The 20,654-nt window shown below is 36.5% G+C and overlaps 1 protein-coding gene across 2 annotated transcripts in view; it reads left to right on the forward strand.

Annotated features, from left to right (window-relative positions):
* NUBPL (nucleotide binding protein like) overlaps positions 1 to 20,654 on the forward strand; it is a 224,730-nt gene that overhangs the window by 128,034 nt on the left and 76,042 nt on the right. The window lies entirely within an intron of this gene.

Below are 20,654 nucleotides of genomic sequence, written 5' to 3' on the forward strand. Positions count from 1 at the left end.
AAGGTCAGCTTTTATTAGGTTTTAAGAGAAAATTGGAGATAGTTGTTTGACCAAAGCTTTATTGGTGAAAACAAGAGTTTGAGGTAGTGACAGTTTTTCATTGGCTGCAATCAGTGGTTAGTGTGTTGTTGCTGTGGCAGGGAGGGGTCCTCCTTCCTTAAAGGCAGGAGATAAAATTGTTGTTCAAAAACTATACTTCCTTGTTCAAATAATTCTAACTTCCTTCTTCCTGCTGGTTATGTAGTGGTACATGCACAGGAGCTCTTCCTTCAGAGCTTCCCGACTCCTTTTATTTTGTTTTATTTTATTATTTGTATTTTACGTGTTTATTTATTTTGAGAGAGAGAGAGAGCATGAGCAGGGAAAAGGCAGAGAGAGAGGGAGAGAATCCCAAGCAGACTCTGCTCTGTCAGCACACAGCCTGACATGGAGCTCAATCCCACAAACCATGAGATCATGACCTGAGCTGAACCAAGAGTCAGATGTTTAACTGACTGAACTACCCAGGTGCCCCCAGCTCTATTTTAAATAAGGTTTTCTTTATTTCTTTTATAGGATTATGAGTTCATCTTTGTTTTCCATTTTCTTCTGTTATTTATTTATTCAGGTTTTCTACTTCTTCTTGTGTCAATTTTATTAATTTTTAGTTTCTTAGGAAATGATCCATTTTGTGTAGTTTGAAAATTTTATTGGTATGATGTTGTACTTATTATTCTTTTATAATGTTAAAACATTCCTTCATAGCTGTTGTTAAATCCCTTTTCTTATTTCTAATGTTTTTCTTAATGAGACTTGTCAAAGTGTTATTTTGTTTTACTGGTCTTTTTTGGGGAAAAAAACTTCTGGTTTTATTGATTGAATTTACAGGTTATTTGTGTTTATTTTATTGAAGTATAATTTATACATAATAAGATGTAAGGATAAGTGAAATTTTGGTGAGTTTTGGATATTGAGTATATCCAAGTATTCAACATCCAAAATTAGATAAAGAGCATTTATCTCCATTACAATGGGAACTTCCCTTGTGCTCCTTTGCAGTCATTTTTCCCTCCCCATCCTTAGAGACCATCATTTTCTGAATTTTTAAAATCCGTTACAATGGGAACTTCCCTTGTGCTCCTTTTCAGTAATTTTCCCCTCCCCATCCTTAGAGACCATCATTTTCTGAATTTTTAAAATCATAGATTAGTTTTGTCTTTGCTCAGTATAAAAGTTGTGAGATTTATCAAGTATTAGCAATCTGCTTTTTTTATTGCTGAATAATATTTCATCATATGAATGTTCCTCAACTTATTTATTTACTGTCTTGTTGATGGAAAGCTGAATTGTGTCTTCCTCTTTTTTTGTATGTGGTTATTATGAATGAAGCTGTTATTTATAAACATTCCTGTACAAGTCTTTTTCATTTCTTTTGGGTTAATGCCTAGGGATAGGATGACTCAATTGTAGGATAGGTACACATTTAACATCATAAAAATGACCTAAGAGTTCTCCAAAGTGGTTATATCATTTTATACCCCCATTAGCAGTATGTGAGAATTCCATTTGCTTTACATTCTTGTCAATATTTGGTGCTGTCATTCTTTTTTATTTTAGTCATTCTGTAAAGAGTGTAGTAGTGTCTTATTTTAAATTTCCATTTAATAGACTTTTAAAATATGTCCAAAATACCATTATTACATTGAAAATAATTAGCAAAAGCTCCTTACTATTGTCAAGCAACCAGTCTGTATTTACATTTCCTCAGTAGTTTTATGAAGATTTTTAACATTTTGTTCAAGCCTGTACCCAAATAAATGCAATGCACCTGGCTCGTATGTCTCTTAGATCTTTTAAAATCTGTATCAGGTTTCAGCCAGAGAAGTAGACCCATAGGATATATTTAAAAGTTTTTATTTAATATATTTACAAATGGCCCTTGAACCACATAGATTTGAATGGTGTGGGTCCACTTATATGTGGATTTTTTTTGGCAAATACAGTACAGTATTGAATTTATTTTCTCTCCCTTAAGATTTTCTTAATAAAATTTTTCTTTAGCTTTACTATAAGAACATAGTATATCAGTATATAATACATTATACAATACATACATAATACAATATATTATGTTATTGGTAAGGCTTCTGAACATAGTAAGCTATTAGTTAAATCTGGGGGGAGTCACAAATTATATGTGGAATTTGACTGTGCAGGAGAATAGATCATTGCCCTTAACCTCCACATTGTCCAAGGGTCAACTGTGTGTATGTGTGTGGATGGATGGATGGATGGAAGGATGGGTAGATAGATAGATAGATAGATAGATAGATAGATAGATAGATATCTGTATGAATGTGTGGTAGGTAGGATCTGTTTTTATTTTGTTTTGTTTTGTTTTTAAATTTTTTAATCTTTATTTTTGAGAGACAGAGAGACAGAGCACGAGCAGGGGAGGGGCAGAGAGAGAGGGAGACACAGAATCCGAAGCAGGCTCCAGGCTCTGAGCTGTCAGCACAGAGCCTGACGCAAGGCTCGAACTCACGGACTGTGAGATCATGACCTGAGCTGAAGTCGGACACTCAACCGACTGAGCCACCCAGGCGCCCCTAGGATCTGTTTTTGAATTCTTCATTTTTTTTTTTTAAAGTTTATTTATTTTTGAGACAGAGAGAGACAGAGCATGAACGGGGGAGGGGCAGAGGGAGAGGGAGACACAGAATTAGAAGCAGGCTCCAGGCTCTGAGCCATCAGCCCAGAGCCCGACGCGGGGATCGAACTCACTTACCGTGAGATCGGGACCTGAGCTGAAGTCGGACGCTTAACCGACTGAGCCACCCAGGTGCCCCTGAATTCTTCATTTTTTATCTGCCTCACACCAATAGTATGTGTTCTTGACTACTGTGGTGTAAAGCTTCTGGATTTATTTTCTTTTTCTTCTTAATTTTCTTTTTCTTTTTTTCTTTCTTTCTTTCTTTCTTTCTTTCTTTCTTTCTTTCTTTCTTTCTTTCTTTCTTTCTTTCTTTCTTTCTTTCTTTCTTATGAAATTTATTGTCAAATTGGTTTCTGTACAACACCCAGTGCTCATCCCAACAGGTGCTCTCCTCAATGCCCATCACCCACTTTCCCCTCCCCCCCATCCCCCATCAACCCTCAGTTTATTCTCAGTATTTAAGAGTCTCTTATGGTTTGCCTCCTTCCCTCTCTGTAACTTTTTTTTTCCCCCTTCTCCTCCTCACTGGACTTCGGTTGAATATCTCAGGATCCACATAAGAGTGAAAACATATGGTATCTTTCTTTCTCTGTATGACTTATTTCACTTAACATAACACTCTCTGGTTCCATCCACGTTGCTACAAATGGCCAGATTTCATTCTTTCTCATTGCCAAATGGCATTCCATTGTATATATAAACCACGTCTTCTTTATCCATTTGTCAGTTGATGGACATTTAGGCTCTTTCCATAATTTTGCTATTGTTGAAAGTGCTGCTATAAACATTGGGGTACATGTGAATCAGCACTCCTGTATCCTTTGAGTAAATTCCTAGCAGTGCTATTGCTGGGTTATAGGGAAGATCTATTTTGAATATTTTGAGGAACCTCCACACTGTTTTCCAGAGTGGCTGTACCAGTTTGCATTCCCAACAACAGTGCAAGAGGGTTCCCATTTCTCCACATCCTTGCCAGCATATATAGTCTCCTGATTTGTTCATTTTAGCCACTCTGACCAGAGTGAGGTGGTATCTCAGTGTGGTTTTGATTTGTATTTCCCTGATGAGGAGTGACATTGAGCATCTTTTCATGTTTCTGTTGGCCATCTGGATGTCTTCTTTGGAAGAGTGTCTATTCATGTCTTCTGCCCATTTCTTCACTGGATTCTTTGTTTTTCGGGTGTGGAAGTTTGGTGAGTTCTTCATAGATTTTGGATACTAGCCCTTTATCCAGTATGTCATTTGCAAATATCTTTTCCCATTCCGTCGGCTGCCTTTTAGTTTTGTTGATTGTTTCCTTTGCAGTGCAGAAGCTTTTTATCTTGATGAGGTCCCAGTAGTTCATTTTTGCTTCTAATTCCCTTGCCTTTGGGGATGTGTCAAGTAAGAATTTGCTGCGGCTGAGGTCAGAGAGATTTTTTTCCTGCTTCTCCTCTAGGGTTTTGATGGTTTCCTGTCTTACAGTCAGATCCTTTATCCATTTTGAGTTTGTTTTTGTGAATGGTGTAAGAAAGTGGTCTAGTTTCATCCTTCTGCATGTTGCTGTCCAGTTCTCCCAGCACCATTTGTTAAAGAGACTGTCTTTTTTCCATTGGATACTGTTTCCTGCTTTGTCAAAGATTAGTTGGCCATACATTTGTGGGTCTAATTCTGGGGTTTCTATTCTATCCCATTGGTCTATATGTCTGTTTTTGTGCCAATACCATGCTGTCTTGATGATTACAGCTTTGTAGTAGAGGCTAAAGTCTGGGATTGTGATGCCTCCTGCTTTGGTCTTCTTCAAAATTACTTTGGCCATTCGGTGCCTTTTTTGGTTCCATACAAAGTTTAGGATTGCTTGTTCTAGCTTCAGGAAGAATGCTGGTGCAATTTTGATTGGGATTGCATTGAATGTGTAGGTAGCTTTGGGTAGTATTGACATTTTAACAATATTGATTCTTCCAATCCATGAGCATGGAATGTTTTTCCATTTCTTTGTATCTTCTTCAGTTTCCTTCATAAGCTTCCTATAGTTTTCAGCATACAGATCTTTTACATCTTTGGTTAGGTTTATTCCTAGGTATTTCATGATTCTTGGTGCAGTTGTGAATGGGATCAGTTTATTTGTCTTTCTGTTGCTTCATTATTAGTTTATAAGAATACAAGTGATTTCTGTACGTTAATTTTGTATCCTGCGACTTTGCTGAATTCATATATCAGTTCTAGCAGACTTTTGGTGGAGAATATCGGGTTTTCCATGTATTGTACCATGTCATCTGCAAAAAATGAAAGGTTGACTTCTTCTTTGCCACATATGAGGCCTTTGATTTCCTTTTGTCTGATTGCTGATGCTAGAACTTCCCAACACTATGTTAAACAACAGCGCTGAGAGTGGACATCCCTGTCGTGTTCCTGATCTCAGGGGGAAAGCTCTCAGTTTTTCCCCATTGAGGATGATATTATCTGCGGGCTTTTCATAAATGGCTTTTATGATGTTTAAGTATGTTCCTTCTATTCTGACTTTCTTGAGGGTTTTTATTAAGAAAGGATGCTGAATTTTGTCAAATGCTTTTTCTGCATTGATTGACAGGATCATATGGTTCTTATCTTTTCTTTTATTAATGTGATGTATCACATTGATTGATTTGCAAATAAGAAGTTTATTTATTGTGAGAGAGAGGGACAGAAATAGCGAAGAGAGAGAGAATCTCAAGCAAGTTCTTCACTCTCAGCACAGAACCCAATGTGGGGCTCGAACTCATGATCTGTGAGATCATGACCTTAGCTGAAATCAAGAGTGGGATGCTCAACTGACTGAGCCCCCCAGGTGCCCCTGGATTTGTTTTCCTTTTAAAGATTGTTTTGGGAATTTTAGATCAGGTGCATTTCCATAGAAATTTTAGGATTAGCTTGTCAATTTGTTCAAGATGTTTGCCAGAATTTTTCTAGGGATTGTGTGAATCTGTACCTCAATTTGGAGATAATTGCTCTAGTAACAACATTGAGCCTTCTGACCTGTGAACATTATGTATCTTGCCATTTATTTAGGTTTTTAAAATATTTGGGGTTTTAAAAAATGTCTCTCGCTAGTAATTTGGAGTTTAGTAAACTTGCATTTCTTTTGTTAGGCTTATTTTTAATTATTATTTTGCTTTGTTTTAAATTTCATTTTGTGTATTATTTATAGAAACTATTGAATTTTGTATATTGATCTTGTATCTTGCTACATTACTAAAATTATTTAATCTAGTAATTTTTATAGATTTCATTGAGTTTTCTGCATGTGTAATCATGTCATCTAGAAATAAAGAATCTTGATCAGAAAAGCATATTACTTCTTTATCTTTCATTTGTGTGATACATACCTGAAAGCATGCTTCACAAACTGCTACAAACTTCCCCATTGTTAGAAATTCAATATTTGTGCCCCCCCCCTTTTTTTTGTCATATTGCTATGAGATTTTCAGTACAATGTAGAATAAAAGTAGTGAGAATGGATTTCTTCAACTTGTTCCTGTTCTTTGGGAAAAAGCATTTCATATGTCACCATTAAGTATAATGTTAGCTGTACTTTTTTATAGGTACTATCCATCTGCTTCAGGTAGGTCTGCTCATACTTTGCTGACAGTTGTTATTAGTAATGAATATGAAATTTGTCTAATGCTTTTTCTGCATCTGTTGAAATGATCAAATAGTTTTTCTTCTTTATTCTGCTAATATGATAAACCATGTTGGTTTTCATAAATTAAACCAACCTTGTATTCCTAAGATTAAATCCTTCTTTGTCATGATATTTTTCATTTTTATATTTTGCTGGATTTCTTTTTCTAATGTTTTAAGGGTTTTCTATCAGTATTCATAAAGGATATTGGTCCATAATTTTCTGTTAAAATATATTTTTATAATGATTTATTGTGAAGGATAAATCTTCAGGTGTTTGGTTTTGTATACCATAAATTTCTTGTTTTAAATTACTTTCCTCTTCTATTTTCTCAAGGGTTATTGTTATTTTCTAAATTTTTAGTTGAGTTTTTGTTGAATCTCATTATGAATCATAAATATACTATAATATTCCTTTGGCTATTGCCTTGGCTACCACTTTTAAATAGATATTGCATATTTTTTATAATAAGGGATATGAAATGTTGCAGCAGGAAATATTGTGTACCTCAGTCACAGATAAGGTTCCAGATAATGGTTTTCTACATACTCAGGGTTTCTGGTAGCTTCCCATCTTCTGTGAATGCTGTCTTGTCTTTCTAGATCTGGCCATTGACTTCCAGATTATAGTTAAGAAGACAAGTCAGGGATGATCTGATGACATAAAATTTTATGGTCTCTGCCAGCCAACACTTGGTTCAAGTTTCTCAACTTCACTATTGACATTTTAGACTGGATAATTTTTTGTTGGGAGGAGAAGGGTGCCATCTTGGGCACTGGAAGATATTTAGTAGAATATCTGACTTAACATCCATTAAATGTCCATAGCAGCCCCATTTGTGATAATTAAAATTTTCTCTAGACATTACCAATGTCTTGCAGCGGGGATGAGGTCAAAATTGTACCTGGTTTAGAACTACTACTCAGGTCAATTTCTTCGTGTCATTTTGTTATTTTTGTAGAGCTAGTAGCTTTCCATGCAAATGAATATATATTAGGCAAAGGCCGCTATTTCAAGCCATAGGGATATTATGGATTATGTACTGTCACTTCTACTTTGTTTGTTTTCACAACTGGTATCTGACCCAGGGACTAAAAACATTTGAATATATGGTTCAAATAGCAGAAGACTCTGGGAGAACAGTACCTCTCTATTCTGTGACTGTCATTTAGATGTCTCTTACTAATTCTTTTAACTGAGAAGCATAACTGCTTTTCTGATTTTAAAAATCAGGGTAGATATACATTCATAATCTTGGACAGTCAGACAAAGAACATCACTTATTTATATTTCATTTGTGTGATGAATATCTGAAGCCTGCTCTACAAACCACTGTAGTGGCACATAAAACCTCCTCTCAATAATAAATGGTAACACCATTACAATAGCTGTATATTTCAGAGTGAGTATATATAACTCAAATCTTCCCAGCTTTTCCCCATTGTTAGAAATTCATTGTTTTTGTTTACCTTCCCCATTTATAAGTATTTATATGAAAAATATTTTCTGTGTATTGCAGGAAGGTTTTTAAATATATATATGCATGTACAAAGCTATATTCCTTCTGAAAAGTGGCAGCTGTTTGTGATGTTGCTTTTCCCTTCAGATTAAAAAAAATTTTTTTAATATTTATTTTACTTTTGAGAGAGAGAGGCAGAGTGTGAGTAGGGGAGGAGCAGAGAGAGAAGGAGATACAGAATCCTTGGCAGGCTCCAGACTCTAAGCTCTCGGCACAGAGCCCAACATGGGGCTCGAACCCATGAACTATGAGATCATGACCTGAGCCGAGGTCAGATGCTGAACTGAGCACCCAGGTGCTTCCCTTCGGATTTTTTTAACACTTGTTTTTGCCCTTTTCCACCAGCCTAACTTTAAAATTATCATTTTAAAACTATTTAATAGTGAAGTGTGTAAGGTGCACTGGTCTTTATGTATTATACACACCTGCATAACTGCTACCCAAATCAAGATCTAGAACACTTTTAATATCCAGGGCATTCCCTCTTGTGCCTTCCCAGTCAGTGCTTACTTCAGAGGTAACTAGTATATGATTGACTGATTGATATTTATTTCTACATACATACATGTATGTTCATTTTTCATTAAATGACAAATAGAATTGTATATATTTAAAGTGTACAGGGGTGTCTGGGTGGCTCAGTTGGTTAAGTGTCCACCTCTTGATTTCAGCTCAGGTCACGATCTCAGGCTTGTGAGATGGGAGTCCTGAGATGGGCTCCATGCTTGGTGTGGAACCTGCTTGAGATTCTCTTCCCCTTCTCTCTCTTTCTCCCCTACTTGTGTTTTCTCTCTTAGAAAAAACAAAACAAAACAAAACAAACCACACACACACAGAAACAAAAAACAAATGAGAAATAACAAGTGTTGGCAACGATGTGGAGAAAAGGGAATGCTTTTTCACTGTTGGTGGGAATATAAATTGGTGATCCACTGTAGAAAACAGTATGAATTTCCTCAAAAATGAAAAATAGAAATGCCATAGTATTCAGTAATTCCACTATGGGGTATTTATCCAAAGAAAGTAAAACATTAATTTGAAAGATACATGCATATTCATGTTTAGTGTAGCATTATTTACAATAGCCAGGATATGAAAGCAATATCTTGAGCAAATATGAGCAGTATGGCATGAAATCTTGCTAATTATGACAAACATGGATGTACTTAGAGGGTATTATTCTAAGTGAAATAAGTCAGGCAGAGAATGACAGATACCATATAATTTGACTTAAATCTAAAATCTAAAAAACAACACACAAACAACCAAACACTCATAAATACAGAGAACAAACTGGTGGTTGTCAGAGGAGAGATGGGTAGGAGGATAGGCAAAATAAATAAAGGGGATTAATAGGTACAAACTTCCAGTTATAAAATAAATTTAAAAGTCTTGAGGATGAAATGTATAGCATAGGGAATATAGTCAATAGTATTGTAATAATGTACGGTGACTATAAATAATTGCAGTGAGCATTGAGTAAGGTATAGAATTATTGAATCAATATGTTGTACACCTAAAACGAATATAACATTGTATGTGAATTATACTTCGATAATAAAAAAATTAAAAACACGAAAAAAATTTTAAAGTTTTTATTATGCAGTTCTTTACCTACTTGGTTAAATTTATTCCTAAGTATTTTATTGTTCTTAGTTTTTGGTGCTGTTGTAAAGGGAACTGTTTTCTTAATGTTTCTTTCTAATAGTTTGTTGTTCATGTGTAGATACGCAACTGATTTTTTTGTATATTGATTTTGTATTCTGTAACTTTATTTAATTCATATATTGGTTCTTACAGTTTTTGGTGGAATCTGCAGGGTTTTCTATATGTGACATCATGTCATCTGCAAAAAGACAGTTTTACTTCTTCCTTACCAAATTGGCTGCCTTTTTTTTTTTTTTTTCTTTTCTAATTGCTCTTTCTAGGTCTTCCAGTACTATATTGAATAAAAGTGACAGGAATGGGCATTTTTGCCTCATTCCTTATCTTAGTGGAAAAGTTTCAACTTTTTGCTGTTGAGTATAATGTTACCTGTGGGCTTATATGCTGTGGTCTATATTATGTTCTGGTATGTTTCTTCTATATCTTGTTCATTGAAAATTTTTACCATGAATTGATGTTGACATTTGTTAAATCCTTTTTTTTTTTTGCATCTCTTAAGATGATCATGATTTTTATCCTTCATTTTATTAATGTGGTGTATCAAATTGATTGGTTTGCATCTTGAATCATCCTTGCATCCTAAGAGTAAATCTCACTTGATCATTGTGCATGATACTTTTAATATACTGTTGAATTTAGTTTGCTAATATTTTGTTTTGCATCTACATTCATTAGGGATATTTGCTTTTAATTTTCTTTTTTTGTCATGTCTTTGTCTGGTTTTGGTATCATGATAAGTTTAGATAATTTTGGAATTATTTCCTCATCTTTTATTTTTTGGAGGAGTTTGAGAAGTATTGGTAATAACTTTGTTAAATGTTGGTAGACATCACCAGTGAAACCATCTAGTCCTGGACTTTTCTTTGTTGGGAGAAGTTTGATTACTGATTCAATCTTCTTATTAATAATTGGTCTGCTCAGATTTTTATTTTCTTCATGATTCAATCTTGGTATGTTTCTAAGAATTTATTCATTTCTTCTAGTTTATCTAATTGGTATATAATTATTCATGGTAGTTTCTTACAATCCTTATTATATTTGTGTTATCAGTTGTAATGTCTCCTTCATTTCTGATTTTGTTTGAGTCCTTTCTTTTTTTCTTAGCCAGTTCTATTTATCTGTTCAAACAACTAGCTCCTAGTTTCATTAATCTTTTCTCTTGTCTTTATAGTCTCTATTTCATTTATTTCTGCTCTGATACTTGTTATTTCTTTCTAGTATCTTCGGGCTTTGATTTTCCTTCTTTTTATAATTTCTTGAGATGTAAAGTTAGGTTGTTTGAAAACTTTCTTTTTTCTTAATTTAATCTTTTATTACTATAAATTTCCCTCTTAGAACTGCTTTTCCTGACCCCATCAGTTTTGGTATGTTTGTTTCCATTTTCATTTTTTTTTTCAAAACATTTTTATGTTCCCTTTTAATTTCTTTGACCCATTGGTTCAGTATCACATTGTTTATTTTCCATGTATTTGTGAATTTTCCAGTTTTCCTTTTATAACTGATTTGTAATTTCATTCCATAGGGGTTGGAAAAGATACTTGATATGATGTCAGTCTTTGTAAGTTTATGAAGACTTGTTTGGTGCTCTAACATAGGATTTGTTCTGGAGAATGTTCCATGTAGTCTAGAGTAAAAAGTGTATTCTACTGCTCTTAGGTAGTATATTTTGTATATATCGGGTTTATTGGGTTTAATGTGTAGGTTAAGTCCAGTGTTTCCTTAACATCTTCTGTCTATCCATTGTTGAAAGTGAGATATTGATTTTTTTTTAGTATTGTATTGCTATTTCTCTCCTTAGATCTGTTAATATTTGATTTATATATTTAGCTGTTTCATTGTTGGATGTGTGAATATTTACAGTTGTTACAACCTTGATGAATTGACCCCTTTATCATTGTATAATGACCATCTGTCATTATACCTTTTGTTATGGTTTTTTGGGTTAAAGTTTCTCTTGTCTGATGTAAATATACCTACCACTGCTTTCTTCTGGTTTCTGTTTGCACTTCCTCATTGCTTGTCTCTGTCTTTGCATGTCCTGAAAGCTAAAGTGAGTCTCTTGTCAGCAACATATAGTTGGGTCTTGTTTTTTAATCTATTCAATTATTCTTTGTCTTTTGATTGGAGAATTTAGCCCATTTACATTTAACTAATTATTGATAGATGTGTACATATTGTCATTTTGTTAATTGTTTGCTGACTGTTTTGTAATTCCTTTATCTCTTCTCTTGCTCTCTTCCTTTGTGATTCGATGATTATAATGTTATTCTTAGATTCCTTTCTTACCTTTGTGTATTTAGGTTTTGCTTTGTGGCTACCATGAGGTTTACATAAAAAAATGTTATAATTTTATTTTAATTTTTATTTACCTTGAAAGAGAGAATGCGTGTGCATGTGCATGTGCATGAGTGGAGAAGGGCAGAGAGAGAGAGAGAGAGAGAGAGAGAGCAAGCAGGCTCCACACTGTCAGCTCAGAGCCTGATGAGGGGCTCAAACTTATGAATCATGAGATCATGGACAGAGCCAAAATCAAGAGTTGAGCACTTAACTGACTGTGCGACCCAGGTGCCTGTATGTTATAATTTTATTTTAAGCAGATAACAACTTAACTTTGAATATGTCCAAAAGCTGTATGTTCTTACATCCTCCCCCACTTTTTATGTTTTTGATGTCACAATTTACATTTTTTATTGTGTATCCATTAGCAGGTTGTTGTTGTTATAGTTACTTTTCAATTCTTTCATGGCTTAACTTTTATACTAGAGCTATAAGTGATTTACCCACCACTATCATGATGTTAGAGTAGTCTGTATTTAACTACATATTTACTTTTATGAGTGAAATTTATACTTTTATATTTTTTCATGTTATTAATCATATTTTTGTTTCAGCTTGAAGAGCTCCCTTATAATATATTATAAGGCTGATCTAGTAGTGATAAACTCCTTCAGCTTTTGTTCGTCTGAAAAACTATTTCATATCTGAAGGACAACTTTGCCAGATAGTGTATTCTTGCTCAGCATTTTATTTCTTTACTACTTTGAATATATCATCCCTCTCCTTTCTGGGCAATAAAGTTTTGTCTGAAATATTTAGTAGTCTCCTGGGGGTTCCCTTGTATGTAATAAGTTACTTTTCTTTAGATGCCTTTAAGCTTCTCTCTTTAACTTTTGACAAATTAATCATAATACTTTGGTCTGGGTCTCTTTGGATTCTTATTTGGTACTCTTTGAGGTTCCTGGATCTGAATGTCTATTTTTCCAGGTTAGGGAAGTTTCAGCCATTATTTCTTTGAATAAGCTTTCTGCCTCATTCCCTCTCTTTTCCTGGAATCCCTATAATGCATATATCGGCCATTTTATGGTATCTTATAAGTCACTTAACCTGTCTTTATTTTTTCATTCTTTTTTCTTTTTGCCCCTCTGATTGAATGAATTCTACTGTCCTTTCTTCAAATTTGATTTAGTCTTCTGTTGAAACCATGTATTAAGTTTTTTAGTTCAGTTATTGTATTGTACAGGTCTGTGACTTGTGTTTAGTACTTTTTGATATTTTCTATCTCTTTTTTAAAATTCTTGAGGAGGGCCCAACCTGGTGGAGAAGTAGGGGGATCCGTACTTCCTGCATCTCTCAAATAAAGAAGGGTTGAAGCCAAAGGACTTTGCACCCAAGAGTCTGGGAGAAAAAATACTGAGTCTACCAGAGAGACACCCGGACAACCTGATGGGCCATATGTGGGTGATTGCGAACTGAGGGAGATAAAGTGGGCCACATAGGCACCGAGTGGAGGGATCCCCTTCTGCATAGAGACAAAGGGAAGGGAAAGAGAGGCTGGGGAAGCATAGGACTGAATCTGGACAAGAGAAAAACCTCGGAACAGGACAGAGAGGGATCCCATCTCTAACTGTGGGGCTTTCTCCGGACTGGGGCTGGCTTCCTGGTTCGTGCACCTAGGCTGGGGGGGTAGCTAGCCACCCTCCAGCTGGGTGGCTAGGTCAGGGGTGCAGTCCGCAGTAGGAGAAAGCAATCCTCTCCCTGAAGTGCTACGGGATAGGACAAAACCCGCTGGGACCACACATCAGGCGGCATGGAGAGGTGCTTCCCCAGTTCCGCACTGAGTGGGAGTTTGAATCCCAGCCAAGCGCAGGGGCTGGGGAGTCATTGGAGCGAGACAGACTGCCTTGTCTGTGCCTGTGGCACAGTGAGGACAGCTTGAATGGAGTTATTTGGGACACCAGGTCATGGAGAAGAGACTGGGGCTTGCCATTTTTCTCCCCACCACCACCAAGGCGGGGCCTCAGGGATTGGTCCATGGGGTCCACAGAGGAGGCGGGACCGCCTACACCAAACTGGGTAACAGTGTACTGGAGCAGGATAGACGCTGAGGAACAGACGGCCCCCTCCTCCAGATCATTGCTGCCACATTGCCTGGATTAATTCTCGGACAATTCTTATTATTTAGATATATTCTTCCTTCCTTTTATCCTTCTTATCTCTTCCCTCCTCTAGGCTGGTTACTCTGGTTGTTGGTTTGTTTAAGCAGACATATTTAATCCATTCTTTTGATACATGTTCGACACCTCCTTCTTTACTTTCCTTTCTCTCTCTCTCTGGATTAATCAAAGCATATAGCTTCTCTGTCTGGGTAACTTTATCTTTGTTTCTTTTTCCCTGCCTCCTCCTTTATTTTCCTTTCTCTCTCTTTGGACTAAGCTATTTATCTCTCTGCCTGGTCAATGTTTATTTTTTCTTTTTCCCTGCCCCTGTCATTTCTCTCTTTGTATGAGCTCTTCCATCAGCACCGCCTCCACGTTATTCTTTACTTGTAGCTGGTGTTTCTGGGGTTTTGTTTTTGGATTGTTTTTGGGTTTTTTTTGTATATTTGTTTGATTTTTGTTTGTGTATTTGCATGCTTTTGTTTCCTGTTTGTTTGTTTGTTTTCCTTTCCAGGGATACTTAAAGGAACAAGTCAAAGCACACCTGATGGGGGGTCCAAAACATCCCTACGAGTAAGGAAATAAAATAACCCGAGTCACAACAACAGAGCAAGTAACATTCTCCAAAAAACACCTCCTAAAGGTCCAGGCCCTAGACAGTGTATGACCCCCCTTTAATATAGCAGTGCTTGCAGGTGCGGGGCACATAATGAGCTTTTAAGACTCATAAGGGACAGAAAACTAGCCAAAATGATGAAATGAAAGAATTCTCCTCAAAAGAAATTCCAGGAAGAAGTGACAGAAAAGAATTGATCAAAACAGATATAGGCAATATAACTGAACAAGAATTTAGAATAATAGTCATAAGATTAATTGCTGGGCTTGAAAAGAGCGTAGAAGACAGCAGAGAATCTACTGCTGCAGAGATGAGGGAACTAAAAAATAGTCATGATGAATTAAAAAATGCTAAAAATGAGATGCAAAATAAAATGGAGGTGGCCACAGTGTGGATTGAAGAGGCAGAGGGGAGAATAGGTGAATTAGAAGATAAAATTATGGAAAAAGAGGAAGCTGAGAAAAAGATAAAAAAAATCCAGGATCACAAGGGGAGAATTAGAGAACTAAGTGACTCAATGAAACAGAACAATATCCATATCATAGGAGTTCCAGAAGAAGAAGAGAAAGAAAAGGGCTGAAGATGTACTTGAACCAATCATAGCTGAGAACTTCCCCGATCTGGGGAAGGAAACAGACATTGAAATCCAAGAGGCACAGAGAACTCCCTTCAGATGTAATCAGAATCGATCTTCTGCATGACATATTATAGTGAAACTGGCAAAATACATGGATAAAGAGAGAGTTCTGAAAGCACCTAGGGATAAACAGGCCCTAACTTACAAAGATAGACACATGGTGGTAGTTGCAGACCCATCTACTGAAACTTGGCAGGCCAGAAAGGAATGGCAGGAAATCTTCAATGTGCTGAACAGAAAAAATATGCAGCCCAGAATCCTTTATCCAACAACTCTGTCATTCAGAATAGAAGGAGAGATTAAGGTTTTCCCAAACAAACAAAAACTGAAGGAATTAATCACCACTAAATCAGCCCTGCAAGAGATGCTAAGGGGGACTTTGTGAGTGAAATGTTGCAAGGACCACAAAGTACCAGAGACATCACTACAAGCATGAAACCTACAGACATCACAGTGACTCTAAACCCATATCTTTCAATAACACTGAATGTAAATGGACTAAGTGTTCCAACCAAAAGACATAGGGTATCAGAATGGATAAAAAAAAAAAAAAAACAAGACCCATCTATTTGCTGTCTACAAGAGACTCAGTTTAGATCTGAGGACATCTTCAGATTGAAAGTGAGGGGATAGAGAACTATCTATCATGCTGTTTGAAGTCAAAAGAAAGCTAGAGTAGCCATGCTTCTATCAGACAACGTAGACTTTAAATTAAAGGCTGTAACAAGAGATGAAGAAGGGCATTATATAATAATTATAGGGTCTATGCATCAGGAAGAGCTAACAATTATAAATTTCTATGCACCGAATTTGGGAGCCCCCAAATATATAAAACAATCACATACATAAGCAATCTTATTGGTAAGAATGTGGTAAATGCAGGGGACTTGAATACTCCACTTACAACAGTGGATAGATCATCTAGACAGAAAATCAATAAAGAAACAGTGGCCCTGAATGACACTGGACCAGATGGACTTGACAGATATATTTAGAACTCTACCTCCTAAAGCAGCAGAATATACTTTCTTCTCAAGTGCACATGGAACATTCTCCAAGATAGACCACATGCTGGGTCACAAAACAACCCTCAATAAATATAAAAGAATTGAGATCATCCCATGCACACTTTCAGATCACAATGCTCTGAAAATTGAAGTCAACCACAGTAAAAAGTCTGGAAAACCTATAAAAACATGGAGGTTAAAGAATATCCTACTAAAGAATGAATGGGTCAACCAGGCATTTAGAGAAGAAATTAAAAAATATATGGAAACAAATGAAAATGAAAACACAACAATCCAAACCCTTTGGGATGCAGCAAAGGCAGTCCTAAGAGGAAAATACATTAAAGTCCAGGTCTATCTCAAGAAATAAGAAAAATCCCAAATACAAAATTTAACAGCACACCTAAAGGAACTAGAAGCAGAACGGCAAAGACACCCCAAGCCCAGCAGAAGAAGAGAAATAATAAAGATCAGAGAAGAAATAAACAATATAGGATCCAAAGACAAAACAAAAAACAAAAAACCCCAACAAAACAAAAAAAAACAAAACAGTAGAACAGATCAATGAAACTGAGTTTGTTTTTTGAAAAAAATAAACAAAATTGATAAACCTCTAGCCAGACTTCTCAAAAAGAAAAGAGAGAGGACCCAAATAGATAAAATCATGAATGAAAATGGATTTATTACAACCAACCCCTCAGAAATACAAGCAATTATCAGGGAATACTGTGAAAAATTATATGCCAACACTGGACAACTTGGAGAATGGACAAATTCCTAAACACCGACACACTACTAAAACTCAAAAGGGAAGAAATAGAAAATTTGAACAGACCCATAACTAGTGAAGAAATTGAATTGGTTATCAAAAATCTCCCAACAAAGAAGAGTCCAGGACCAGATGGCTTTCCTGGGGAATTCTACCAGACTATTAAAGCAGAGTTAATATCTATCCTTCTCAAGCTGTTCCAAAAAATAGAAATGGAAGGAAAACTTCCAGACTCATTCTATGAAGCCAGTATTACTTTGATTCCCAAACCAGAGATCCAACAAAAAAGGGAACTGCAGGCCAATATACCTGATGAATATGGATGCAAAAGTTCTCAACAAGATCCTAGCAAATCGAATTCCTAGAATTATTCACCATGATCTAGTGGGATTCATTCCTGGCTGCAGGGCTGTCTCAATATTTGCATATCAATCAATGTGATACATCACATTAATAAAAGAAAAGAACCATATGATCCTGTCAATTGGTGCAGTAAAAGCATTTGATAAAATACAGCATCCTTTCTTAATAAAAACCCTCAAGAATGTTGGGAGAGAAGAAACATACTTAAACATCATAAAAGCCATTTCTGAAAAGCCCACAGTTGATACCATCCTCAATGGGGAAAAACTGAGAGCTTTCCGCCTAATATGAGGAACACAACAGGGATGTCCACTCTCACTGCTCTTGTTTAACATAGTGTTGGAAATTCTAGCATTGGCAATCAGACAACAAAATGAAATCAAAGGCATCAAAATTGGCAAAGAAGAAGTCAAACTTTCACTTTTCTCAAATGACATGATATTCTACATGGAAAACCCCAAAAGACTCCACCAAAGGTCTGCTAGAACTGATACATGAATTCAACAAGTCATAGGGTACAAAATTAATGTATAGATATCAGTTGCATTTCTATACACCAATAATGAATCAACAGAAAGAGAAGTCAAGAAATTGATCCCATAAAATGCCAAGGAATAAATCAAGAACCATAAAATACCTAGGAATAAACCTAACCAAAGATGTAAAAGATCTGTATGCTGAAAACTATAGAAAGCTTATGAAGGAAATTGAAGAAGACACAAAGAAATGGAAAAACATTCCATGCTCATGGATTGGAAGAATAAATATTGTTAAAATGTCAGTACTACCCAAAGCAATCTACACGTTCAATGCAATCCCAATCAAAATTGCTTTCTTCGCAAAGCTAGAACAAACAATCCTAAAATTTGTATGGAACCACGAAAGACCCTGAATAGCCAAAGAGATACTGAGGAAGAAAACCAAAGTGGGAGGCATCACAATCCCAGACTTTAGCCTCTACTACAAAGCTGTAATCATCAAAACGGTATGGTATTGGCACAAAAACAGACACAGAGACCAATGGAATAGAATAGAGATTCCAGAATTGGACCCACAAATGTAGGGCCAACTAATCTTTGACAAAGCAGGAAACAGTATCCAATGGAAAAAAGACAGTCTCTTTAACAAATGGTGCTGGGAAAACTGGACAGCAACATGCAGAAGAATGAAATTAGACCACTTTCTTACACCATTCACAAAAATAAACTCAAAATGGATGAAGGACCTTAATGTGAGACAGGAAACCATCAAAACCCTAGGGGAGAAACAGGAAACAACCTCTCTGACCTCAGCCGCAGCAATTTCTTACTCGACACATCTCCAAAGGCAAGGGAATTAGAAGCAAAAATGAACTATTGGGACCTCATCAAGATAAAAAGCTTCTGCACTGCAAAGGAAACAATCAACAAAACTAAAAGGCAGCCGACGGAATGGGAAAAGATATTTGCAAATGACATACTGGATAAAGGGCTAGTATCCAAAATCTATGAAGAACTCACCAAACTCCACACCCGAAAAACAAAGAATCCAGCGAAGAAATGGGCAGAAGACATGAATAGACACTTTTCCAAAGACGACATCCAGATGGCCAACAGAAACATGAAAAGATACTCAATGTCACTCCTCATCAGGGAAATACAAATCAAAACCACACTGAGATACCACCTCACTCTGGTCAGAGTGGCTAAAATGAACAAATCAGGAGATTATATATGCTGGCAAGGATGTGGAGAAATGGGAACCCTCTTGCTCTGTTGGTGGGAATGCAAACTGGTACAGCCACTCTGGAAAACAGTGTGGAGGTTCCTCAAAATATTAAAAATAGATCTACCCTATGACCCAGCAATAGCACTGCTAGGAATTTATCCAAAGATACAGGAGTGCTGATTCATAGGGGCACATGTACCCCAGTGTTTATAGCAGTACTTTCAACAATAGCCAAATTATGGAAAGAGCCTAAATATCCATCAACTGATGAATGGATAAAGAAGATGTGGTTTATATATACAATAGAATTCTACTTGGCAATGAGAAACAGTGAAATCATGCCATTTGCAGCAACGTGCATGGAACTGGAGGGTATTACGCTAAGTGAAATAAGTCAGTCAGAGAAAGACATATATCTTATGTTTTCACTGATATGTGGATCTTGAGAATGTTAACAGAATACCATGGGGGAGGGGAAGGTGGAAAAAGTTACAAACAGAGAGGGAAGGAGGCAAAGCATAAGAGACTCTTAAATACAGAGAACAAACTGAGGGTTGATGGGGGTGGGGGAGAGGGGAAAGTGGGTGATGGGTGATGGGCATTGAGGAGGGCACTTGTTGGGATTAGCACTGCATGTTGTATGGAAGCCAATTTGACAACAAATTATGTTAAATAAATAAATAAAATTCTTTGTATTTTCATGCATTGCTCTCCTGACCATTGTGAGCATCTTTATGATCATTCTTTTTAATTATCTTTGGGTGAATCACTTCTTTGTTTTTTTATGATCATTTTCTGGAGATTTGTCTTGTTTTTTTTTTTTCCTTTGGAAGTTATTCCCATTTTTCATTTTCTTTGACTCTTTTTGTTGGTTTTTGCACATTAGATAAAATGGCCACATCTCCCAGTTTTGACAGATTGGTCTTGTGTAGGTGATGAACCTTGTCAGTAAGCCCTGGCCTAAACTCCTGGTTTCATTTAAAATGTTTGTGACTGTCCAAACTGCCATTTTTGTTTTTAGTGGTTCCCAATTGTTTAGGTTGTGCCAAGACCCTCCCCCAGGGGAGAGGATCACACTCAGTACTGAATGGAGGCTGATTAGAAGCAAGACCTTCAGGCAATAGCTGGGAAAGCATGTAGTTAAACCCCTTCCAAGGAGAAGCTGAGAGATGGGCATTTCTGCTTCATCCCTCCTTGCTGCATCTGTGCATATAGCTGTACAGTATGGTGGGGGTAATTCTGAACCTGTTGAGACTGTTTATTCACTATAAGGAGCACCCCTGTGAGAGTTGTGAAATGCAAGCCTTCTTAGCTATCAGAAGTAGGTAGTTTGAGATCCTCTTCCTTACGTGGCAGCCATAAAAGCTGGGGCATCTTTAGAAGCTCCTTCCAGAGAGGTGCTGGCAACTTGATTTTACTGTTAATTGAGGCAGAGGGAAAAGTCAGGGTAAGTACGCATTGGCTCTCTCTCTTTCTGAGTAAGATCTCAGCCAGCCCCTAGATCTGTTCTAATTAGTAGCTGGACCCGAGGCAGCAACTTATAAAGTATGCAGCCAGACCCTTTCCAGTGAAAGATCGGGAGATGGGTGTTTTTGCCTCTTCC

This window comes from Panthera tigris, chromosome B3 (assembly GCF_018350195.1).
Source record: "Panthera tigris isolate Pti1 chromosome B3, P.tigris_Pti1_mat1.1, whole genome shotgun sequence".
NCBI lineage: Eukaryota > Metazoa > Chordata > Mammalia > Carnivora > Felidae > Panthera > Panthera tigris.